The sequence below is a fragment of the Triticum dicoccoides genome, chromosome 4A, assembly GCF_002162155.2.
Source record: "Triticum dicoccoides isolate Atlit2015 ecotype Zavitan chromosome 4A, WEW_v2.0, whole genome shotgun sequence".
Classification (NCBI taxonomy): Eukaryota; Viridiplantae; Streptophyta; class Magnoliopsida; order Poales; family Poaceae; genus Triticum; species Triticum dicoccoides.
This window is the reverse complement of record NC_041386.1, coordinates 248,691,157-248,701,143: the sequence shown is the minus strand read 5'-3', so window position 1 is coordinate 248,701,143 and position 9,987 is coordinate 248,691,157. Positions and strand designations below refer to the sequence as shown.

At 46.1% G+C, this 9,987-nt stretch overlaps 1 pseudogene; it reads left to right on the top strand.

Annotated features, from left to right (window-relative positions):
- The first annotated feature begins 6,041 nt into the window (after positions 1–6,041).
- On the top strand, positions 6,042–9,374 carry LOC119283492 (annotated as a pseudogene).
- The last annotated feature ends 613 nt before the right edge of the window (positions 9,375–9,987 follow it).

Below are 9,987 nucleotides of genomic sequence, written 5' to 3'. Positions count from 1 at the left end.
CCAGTGCTCCTCTGAGTGTTGGTCCAAACTAGAGCCCTTTGCAGCGCCCCCTCGGGGAAACTGGAGGTTTGGTTTTAGCTGTACGAAGCGCTCATCCGGTGTGCCCTGAGAACGAGATATGTGCAGCTCCTATCAGGATTTTTCGGCACATCTGGGTGGCTTTGCTGGTCTTGTTTTACCACTGTTGAAATGTCTTGTAACCGGGATTCCGAGCCTGATCGGGTCTTCCAGGGAGAAGAAATATTCTTCGTTGACCGTGAGAGCTTGTGATGGTCTAAGTTGGGACACCCCTGTAGGGTTTTGAACTTTCGAAAGTCGTGTCCGCGGTTATGGGCAGATGGGAATTTGTTAATGTTCGGTTGTAGAAAACCTGAAACTTATCTTAATTAAAATGCATCAACCGCGTGTGTAACCATGATGGTCTCTTTCCGGCGAAGTTCGGGAAGTGAATACGGTGTTGGAGTTATGCTTGAACGTAGGTTGTTCTAGGATCACTTCTTGATCATAGTTTATCGATCGTGCCTTTGCCTTCTCTTCTCGCTCTCATTTGCGTATGTTAGCCACCATATATGCTAGTGCTTGCTGCAGCTCCACCTCATACCTTTTACCCTACCTATAAGCTTAAATAGTCTTGATCGCGAGGGTGTGAGATTGCTAAGTCCCCGTGACTCATAGATTACTTCCAAAACCAGTTTGCAGGTGCCGATGATACCGTGCAGGTGACGCAACCGAGCTCAAGGAGGAGCTCGATGAAGTTCGTGTTCGTTATGTTATTCCGTTTCCAGTTGATCAATAGTGGAGCCCAGTTGGGGCGGTCGGGGATCTGTAGCATTAGGGGTGGTCTTCTTTTATTTTGGTTCCGTAGTCGGACCTTGATTGTATCTGGTTGTTGTAATGCTTTATTCTTGTATTATGTGAAGTGGCGATTGTAAGCCAACTCTGTATTCTCTTTCTTATTCAGTACATGAGATGTGTAAAGATTACCCCTCTTGCGACATTGCCTTCAATGCGGTTGTGCCTCTAAGTCATGCTCCGACACGTGGGAGATATAGCCGCATCGAGGGTGTTACAACATCACACTGTAACTGCAAGCCACAACCCTGTTCAATGGCATGATGGCGCTCAGTGGCGTCTCGACGATGGCGCCACGAGCTGCACTTGCGTGCTCGTATCTCTCTTTTGCTGGTTTCCATGGCCCTGGAAGAAAATGTGAGTATGTAATTGGGACAATCGAGGGCACCATTGCAGAACACGAATTGTTAAGCGCAACACCCTTTCCTTGTTCTTGCATGCAAAGGAATCTCACTATTTGTTCATCGCAAACAAAAAAGTGTGCCCTCTTGCACTGAGCATAAGAATGACTGATCAATGAATCTTGTGCGACAGAGTACAGCAGAACAATTTCTAGCAGAAAATTCATCATTGGCAATAGTAAGGCCACCATGTAATATGTAAAGTTGGCCTCTGCCTTGACCAAATATGTGGCTTCCTGGTTTCCTACAACATTATAATCTTTTTCATAGCCAGTGCAACTCCTTAAGCAACCTAGGCATGAGTAATTAACAAAAATACGGAGTTGTATTCCAGGATCCCAAATCATGAAACTCTCGGGTAATCCAGAATCCCATGGCATCCCATAACAGCTCACTGTACTCATTCCTGGTTCAATATTTTGAACTACATGATAATCGAGTGAAGGTTTTGAATCCAGGTCACTCAAATCTGGATCACCATGTTTGCTGCCACATACGTTCCCTTTGTAGTCTAGTCCATAATTTAGCCTTCCTCGACTACACCCAATGCAAATCAAAGGTCCGTCACTTGATTTCCATCTTACTCTTGAATCCAAAATAGCACAGAGAGAGCACCTGAATAAATCTAGAGTGTGCCCAGACTTGGCAAAAGTGTTCCCTGGACTAAAACCATTTCTTTCCCATGATGGTAGTGGATCATATACCTCAGCCTGATAAGTCGTGCACTCGAGCGTGGGCGAGTTAACCGTCAAGAGGGTGTCGGTGCCTGCCACAACAACATCCACTCTCTGGAGAACCATGGCTTGAGGGGCTGCGACAGTTGCAGTCGGCAACGCCCAAGGGACGGCCTCAAAGTCGCGCGACGCATCGGAGAGTGCATCAATGTTCACCTTGAACCCTTGGACGAGGGCAGTCGGCGTGGGAGACTTGAGGAGCCCCGGCTCGAACCACCGCTCCTTCACGGAGTCTGCGCCGACCTGCTGGGTTGCTGCCTTGACTTGGGTAAGACGTCCCGTCGAACAGCTGGTGGGCGTGCTGAGGACATCCGCCTGTGGAGCAGGGATGACCAGCCCTTGTACAGCCGTGGCGTGGACCGTAGCCCCCGCCGAGTTCCATGGAGCAGGAGGGCCCCCATACGCGAACCTCGCCGCCCTGTTCACCGGAGGCGGAGCGCGTGCTTGCGGCCTGGGCGACGCCACCTGCTCTTACTTCACGACGTCCAGGTCCTTGCGGCAATCGTCGTCTCGCGCGCGAAGACTGGTGCCGGCGCCGACGCGCGTCTTTAATTCGGGAAATAACTTGTCAAATTTCTCCGATAGAATTCGCTCCAACATATCTTGTAGTGACTTTTGCAACTCCTCCATGATACAGACGATGTGGCTCGTCTGGGCCTCGCACGGATCGAACTTGGCTCTGATACCAATTGTGATGTCCCGAGCAGCAACTCGAGAATCACATGACGAAGTAAGGTAATTGGAAGGGGATTGACCGAGAACGAAGGAGCTTGAGCAGCTCAGTTCATTCATTAATTCGATAATACATCTGGATACATGGTTGGCTTATAAGTATGCCAGGACACACACTACCCTCTGGGCCTCACTCCTTATACACCAAGTCTACAGACTGACGGGTCATGTACCTAGGACATGTGTTGTTGCCGAAGCCTCGCCTTCCCTCTCTCAGGAGCCCTCTCTCTCTGCCACTCAGCTCTGGCACAAACCAAAGAAGAAACGAGGAGGAAGAAGGAAGAACAGACACATATATTGCCGGTGCACGAACACCACCGCCGCTCGAACGGCGTATTTTCCTTGAGCACGAACTCAACTCCCAGCCTGTTACAACGATAGCCGCACAGGCTTTATACCGGAGCCAGCATCAGGGCACGAACCCATGCCTCCCACTCCCCTGCGCCCGCGATCCGCACACTCCGCTCGTGTCCATGATGCGCTCCGACGCGAACGACACACGGCGAGCTCCAACCGATCGCCCGCGATCTTCTCGCATGACTCGCCAACAGACTACGCACGCACGCACACACGTCGGACCCAAGTCAGACTGTGGCTAGACTATCTACATGTCAGACACTACCCAGACTATGGCCAGACAATGGCTCGACGCGGCCACGGACCACACCCGACGTGACCACCGCACGCACACACGCGCACGCCGCGTCCTGGGCTCGCCATGGCTTATTGCCCTACAACATGACACTCCCTCACTCTGTCGCCGCGAGCTACCTGACCCGCCGGATCCACTCGATCTGGACAAGCCGCTACCACATCTTTCTCAAGGGAACCGAACTGCGTGTAATCCTCCTCTACCACGCCTCACTCCTCACATGGCGTTCACTGCCTGGACGCGACCACCGCCGGTCCACTCCATGCGCGGACGTGCCAACCTTAACACCATCTCCATCCACTTGACGACGTACTCATTGCATGGACGCCCACCACGATCTAGATGTTACACCACCTCAGGTTATTATGTTCATCAAGGTAGGCTACTTTATTAGGTACTCATTGAAACAGGGAGTTGTTGTTTTCCCCGTTTCGGCTAATGAAATTCATAGAAGATGCAACTCCAAATAGTTTTGCTTTATGTATGACTACAATACAAGCTTTATTTGGGTAGTATATTTATTTGATTGACTCAGATGTGATCTGGAGGTGTGCTCAGTTTTATGTTCGCAATTTAGCATTTTAAGGTTTGATCTGAGCGTATCTGGAGGTGTGCCAAAGATTGAAGCATCGCCGCCATTGTTTCTTCCTGCACCGCAGGCGCTCATCGACATGCAATCTTTTTTTCCTAAACCCAGAATCTAGAGCTCGCGTGTATGCTATTTTTCTCAATGAGAACCATGTTGAATTAGATTACTTGAAATCTTGGTTTTGGCCATGTACGTGCAGTTCCACCAGTTGTTTATAAATAGAAAACTGAGGTGGGTTGTGATTTCCGAATCTGGTGAGGGAATTAGCAAAACTTCAGAGGAAGTAGGAGACTGTGTTTTAAGTATACAGCCATCAACCTGATCGATATGTTCCTCCTTGCATTTTCAGTTAAACATTGTCAAGCACTGTAAGCAGAAAGAATTATTTGTTACAAAATGTTCATTATACAGAAAGTAGCAGATGGTGTTTTAACCTTACTATTAGGGCATATGAAACATAAATTATCTGAAAAGTGCTCCCTGGCAGTGTTCAAGGACAGTTAGCAAAGAACGTACAACTTCCAGATTCCATTTCAGAGAAACAGGCACAATTTTTTTCAGAGTGCAAGCTTTATCCTGCAGATGCCTAAATACAATCAATTTACCCCTGTAAGTGCATCCAATTTGATGTTCTTGTCAGTTGTATTATTTAGTGGGTGTGGGTTTCTAGCACCAATATAATTCCTTAAATGGTGATCTATCTTGTCGTCTTGTGACCCCCAGTTGATAAGCAATGTCAAGAACCACCACTATTTCACTAAGTCAAATTATCATTTTGTAGGCCTTATATAGAAGAACTAGATTGAAGCTTTCTCGGTATACCAAAACATGTCAAATCAACAATAGATGGTTCAGGAGGTAGCCTCAAAGGTACAAAATTCAGCACTGGATCCTACTTCCGTATTTGTACACTTCTATCTGAAATTCCCATGAATACCATGTTAGTTACTTTGTTCACTGTACACTGCAGTATACTATTCGACTACATTGAGATTGCAAAATGGAGGCGTTGATTCGTTAGGTTTCACTCATCTTCTTCATTGGGAATGACTTGACTGATTTGAAACTTTTTTTGGTCTAACAAATATCACAAATGTTCTCTAGTCAGCCACCTCACTCGCCTTTGACTCCCTGCAATCGAGAGCCCAAGACACTGGTATCTCAGTCCCCATAAGTTGATCCACCCACTTCTTCCCCCTGATAGATTAACCTACTATCTTGTCGATTTAGTTATCTGTTTTGAGCATATGTAACATGTTCTGTAGGGCATTCAATTTTGATTTTGATTTGCAAGGATTCAGTTTTTGATTGTAGTTTGTGGGGTTAATTTCTTGCTGTGAAGAACTGATATTCTTGTGTGGAGGATTAAGTTCTTGGCTTGCAAGGGCTCAGTTTATGTATTGCTGCTCCTAGAGAGGGTAAATCAAGCATTTGAATGATGAGAAAGTGTCTTTAATAATTTCGAATGGTGATTTCTATACCTACTACTAAAAGAAGTTAATATTCTTGGTTTGGTACAGTAATTTTCGTCCGCTTTGTCCTATATCTTTATCTTTACCTCTTTACCTACTAATAAACCACGGATCGCTTTTGGTCGTACGTCGTCGGTGTTTTACGAAAGAGCCCCTATATTACTTTGAAATAAACCCGCAGTCCTGTTTAAGTGGATCTGATAAAACCGTTTTGACAAAAAACACCCTGCCGCATTTGCCCGTGTCCGCCGCCGCCGACCGCAACCAGCGCCTCCACGCGCGGGCGGCTCGCGCCCGTGCCTCCCTGCCGCCCCACGCCGCCGCCCACCGGAGCTCCGCTACCGGACCAACGCGCCGCCATGCCCTCCTCTCCTTCTTCCTTCCCCTCCCTTTTGTTCTATTTCTCACATCCCCCTCTCTCTCTCCTTCGCAGGAAGCGGAAGCCATGGCCCTGGACCTCCATGCCAGATCGCCGCCCCGCGCCGGCCGGCCATCGGAGCGCCGCCCTGCCCTCCTCTCCTTCTTCCCTCCCTTCCTCTGGTTCTATTTCTCACATCCCTCTCTCTCCCCCCCTTCACAGGAAGCGAAAGCCATGGTCGTTGGATCTCCATGCCGGACCGCCACCCCACGCCGGCCGGCTACCGGAGCGCCGCCTCCGGACCAACGCGGGTTGCCGCGCTGGACTGCAAGCGGATGCACTGGTTGTGCTCGACGGAGATGGGCCCTGTGTGCGTGCCCCCGCAGCCTGGACGAAACTCCAGCGAGGCCATGAGCTCCCGATTCCCAACCCGGGCGTAGGAGCGTACGGGAGCGCCGTCGTGGATCCTGCGCGTCCTAGGTCCGCCGAGGCCACGGGCTCCCAAGCCGGGCATAGGTGCGTACTGGAGCAACGCCCGCCTGGGCGAGGTCCTCCTGCTTCTGGAGGAGGCGAACAAGCCGAGCCAAGCCATGAGGCGCCCGTGGCCAACACAGTGTATCTTTCAATTGAACTATCTGATGTTTTTTCTACGTATCTGTGTCATTGACCATTGTCTAGAGTGTGATTTCACACGTTAGTTTTCAGCCAATCATCTATGAAGTGCGACCTTTCATGCTTGAATTCTACAATATCCACTGATGAATTTCATGCTTTTAGTGAACCTCAACAAATTCATGGAAAACGTATTTAATTTTGCTCATCTGATTCGCTTTGCTGCATTATTAGTATGCCTGCTAGACTCCAAATTCAAACCTATAGCCTATAATAAACCCCAGTTTTTTTAATCAAGTTTAAACATTTCAGTTCCGTTTTTGGGTTGGAATTTATCAGTGGCCATGTAAGACTGGAAATTGCTCACCACGTGTTCCTTAATGTATATTGTGCCAATAGCTATTAAACCTTCGATATGCTGGAGGGTGATGAGGTGACATGGAGCTAAACATAGATTGAAGATTCTGTCATGAGTTCCTCAGAGAAGATAGAACAAATGAGTATGGAGATCCAGCTGTTGAAGACGCCGAGGGACAAGAACATTCAGGAGTTGTTCGCCTAATGGGTTGGTGAGAACAAGAATACAGTTAACATCATCACAGAGCCCTGCACATCTCGCATGCGAGGCAGTATGTCCCTTTTTCTTTAGCACAACTCATATGTCTCTTCCTACCGGGGAGCGTTCGTAATACTTTGCCTGATTCTATTATGGATTACTCATTTTGTTTACAAGTTGACGTACTTATTAATTTGGTGTCGTATTAACTACACCGGAGTCTGTTCTTGTGCAAAGGAAATTAGATTGGGATTGGCCGCACATCTTAAATGCATCTAGAAAATTAACCACAGATAGATTTCACTCTTATCGCCCTTCTGTTCAATACATTTTGATTGCTGAAATTTGAAACAATGACCAGGTTCTGTAGGAAGCACAAGAAAGTGGGTATGAAAGCTATGAGACGATGGCCAATACAGATATTGACAGGACTGGAATATCATTAGAGTCCGGCGCCAACGAATATACATAGCGACTTAAAGTGTGACAATATATTCATAAATAGTCCTGATGGAACAGTGAAGATCGGCGACTATATGGTCTGGCGACATTATTGCATCAATGGAAAAAGCAAAGTGTCAAAGGTGTGTGACATTGTGTTTTTCTGACAGCTACGGATCTGTGAAAATATACCTATTCTATTTACTGTGGATACACTCTCAGGTTACTTTGTTTAAAAATTTATTTTAGTCGTGTACTAACAACCATTGTGTTAAAATGCAGGCGCATTAGACTTTATGGCACTAGAACGCTTCACTGGCAATACAATGAGTTGCTTGGGTATTCCAATCCCCTTCGCAGCCTCTTCTGTCAATCCAGCAGCACACCGCTGCCCTTCGCATCCTCCCTGCATCACTGCAACTGGGCCGTGCTCACATCGTCTGCGGTCACATGCGCAATCTCTGCGCTCGACACTGCCTCCACCGAGATTCATTGCAAGGTCTGTTCATAGCCACGGTTCCTGCTCCGTACCATTGTTGATGCTCCTGTTAATGGATAAGTGTCCAACAAAATTACCTGCAGGGTGCCTGAAACGCCCACTGCTGGGTACATGCATACAACAATTATGCCATGTCTTCCCTATTCGATCGGTCTCACATGTATGTTTCTTTTCCTTCTTTGTTTAGTTTTAAAGAAAAGATTAATTTCTGAACTCACCATATTTTTATACTATATATAAGCATGGATGACTAGAATAGTTGATTGTCAGTTCACTTATATTTCTCCTATGGAAAGGAGCATCAGTTTTACGCATGCTTCCCGGGTCCTTGGTGAGAGGCCTCTGTGATGTTATTCTTTTAGGTAAGCTTTACTCAGGTTGCTACTCATGTCACAGTGTCTGTAATTTAGCTAGAGTCAGGTTCAGAGTTATTGACTGAATTTTTGGGGCACAACCATCAAGCAACCTGAGTAAAGCTTACCTAAGCCAATGATTTTGTTCTTTTAGCTAGAGCCAGGTTCAGAGTTGTTCACTCTGGATTTTTTGGGCACAACCATCAAGCAAGCTAGCACGTATTGTTTAACTGAAGCAAAGGGCAGCTAAGCTATGAATGCTTCATTCTTTGTTCTACACAAATGCAGCTACTATTTGTATTTGATCTGAGAAAAGGTGCAACCAATTGAAGTTATTTTGAAGAATCTGCACCTGAGTATATATATGTTCTGATTTTATAGCCTGCAGAGTCTGTAGAGTAAAGTTTGTACATTTTGTGAATCGCTTTGTTCCGCTTTCCCTTGGTGTATAGTCTATACTGTATCAGATTATTTACTATGTGCAGATTTGTTTGTGCCATTGCCGATCATGTACTTCTTTCTGTGCTTGGAAGCATAGTCTCATCGTATCCCCTAGATATGTATAAGTATATTTAGCTCACATACACTTGGCATTTGTTCTTCAAAAGACGATGTCCTCGATGCTGGACTCCTGGTAACAGTTTATTACATGTTATTTCTTTTTCTGGTGAGTCTTTTCTTGAGATTTAGGATTATGGAGTTAACGGGTGTTACTTTTGACCTGCTAATACAGCTGCGTTAAACTTTTTGTAGATGAAAGACTTCCTGCAAGTGAGCTCTTGAATAACTCTTACCTCCAGGAAGATGAGGTCTATTCCAGCGCCTTCAATTTCAGTCTCTCTGGTCTCAAGTGTGACTGAAGATGGGTGGCAATCTGCAAGTTTCGTGCTTTGGAAGGGTGAATTCTTACTGAAAAATCATATGTATCTTACCGACCATATTAATTTATTGCTAAGGTTTACTCATACCAGTGGTAAATATAGCACTGAAGAAACTTTTAAATCAAACTTTACTTCAGTCTTTAATGACACTACGAATTATTTCAGGCTGTTTAAAGAATGCCGAGTTGTCAAGCGAGGAAATGCAGTGGCTGGCGTTGCCGGGCATGGGACGACGTCTCTAGGCTCCTGCCTGAGGCAAGCCTCTTCGGCCTCCTCGGATGCCCTCTAGGAACTGGCACTGCGTATGATGGTCTCCTCACCTAGCACCTAGGTTGACCTAGCCACCGCCATCGAAGCGGAGAGTTGACAACATATGTATGATTGTTGGACGTGTCAGTCCTGCCATTGACATGTTCAAAACTATGAATTGAGTGATTACAAATATGCTTTGATCAATAAAATGAAAGGATGTTCTGTTACATCTTGTTGTGCAGATATAGGGCTTGAATTATTTTCGATCGTATCATCTTGGCCCTATAATAAAAAAGCGAGTGTGGGAGTGCGCGACCAGTTGCTACCAGTATCAAGGTGCACTTGATGTGTAGTTATCAGTCAATGAGAACCATAGAAAAATGGAGGCATAGACTCTAGGAGTATATATCCGCTCCCCAAAAAAGGGTGTGCTATATACTGAATGGTTCAATATAGGTCAGTGAGTTTGAGGCAACAAAAAGCTTTAGAGCTAAAATCAATAGGAAAGGGTATTTGTTTCTTAAGATGTTTTTTTGATAAATGTAAATTTTTTTGAATTAGTTAGTTAGTAATAAGAGAGAAAAGGAGACCATGACTTGATTG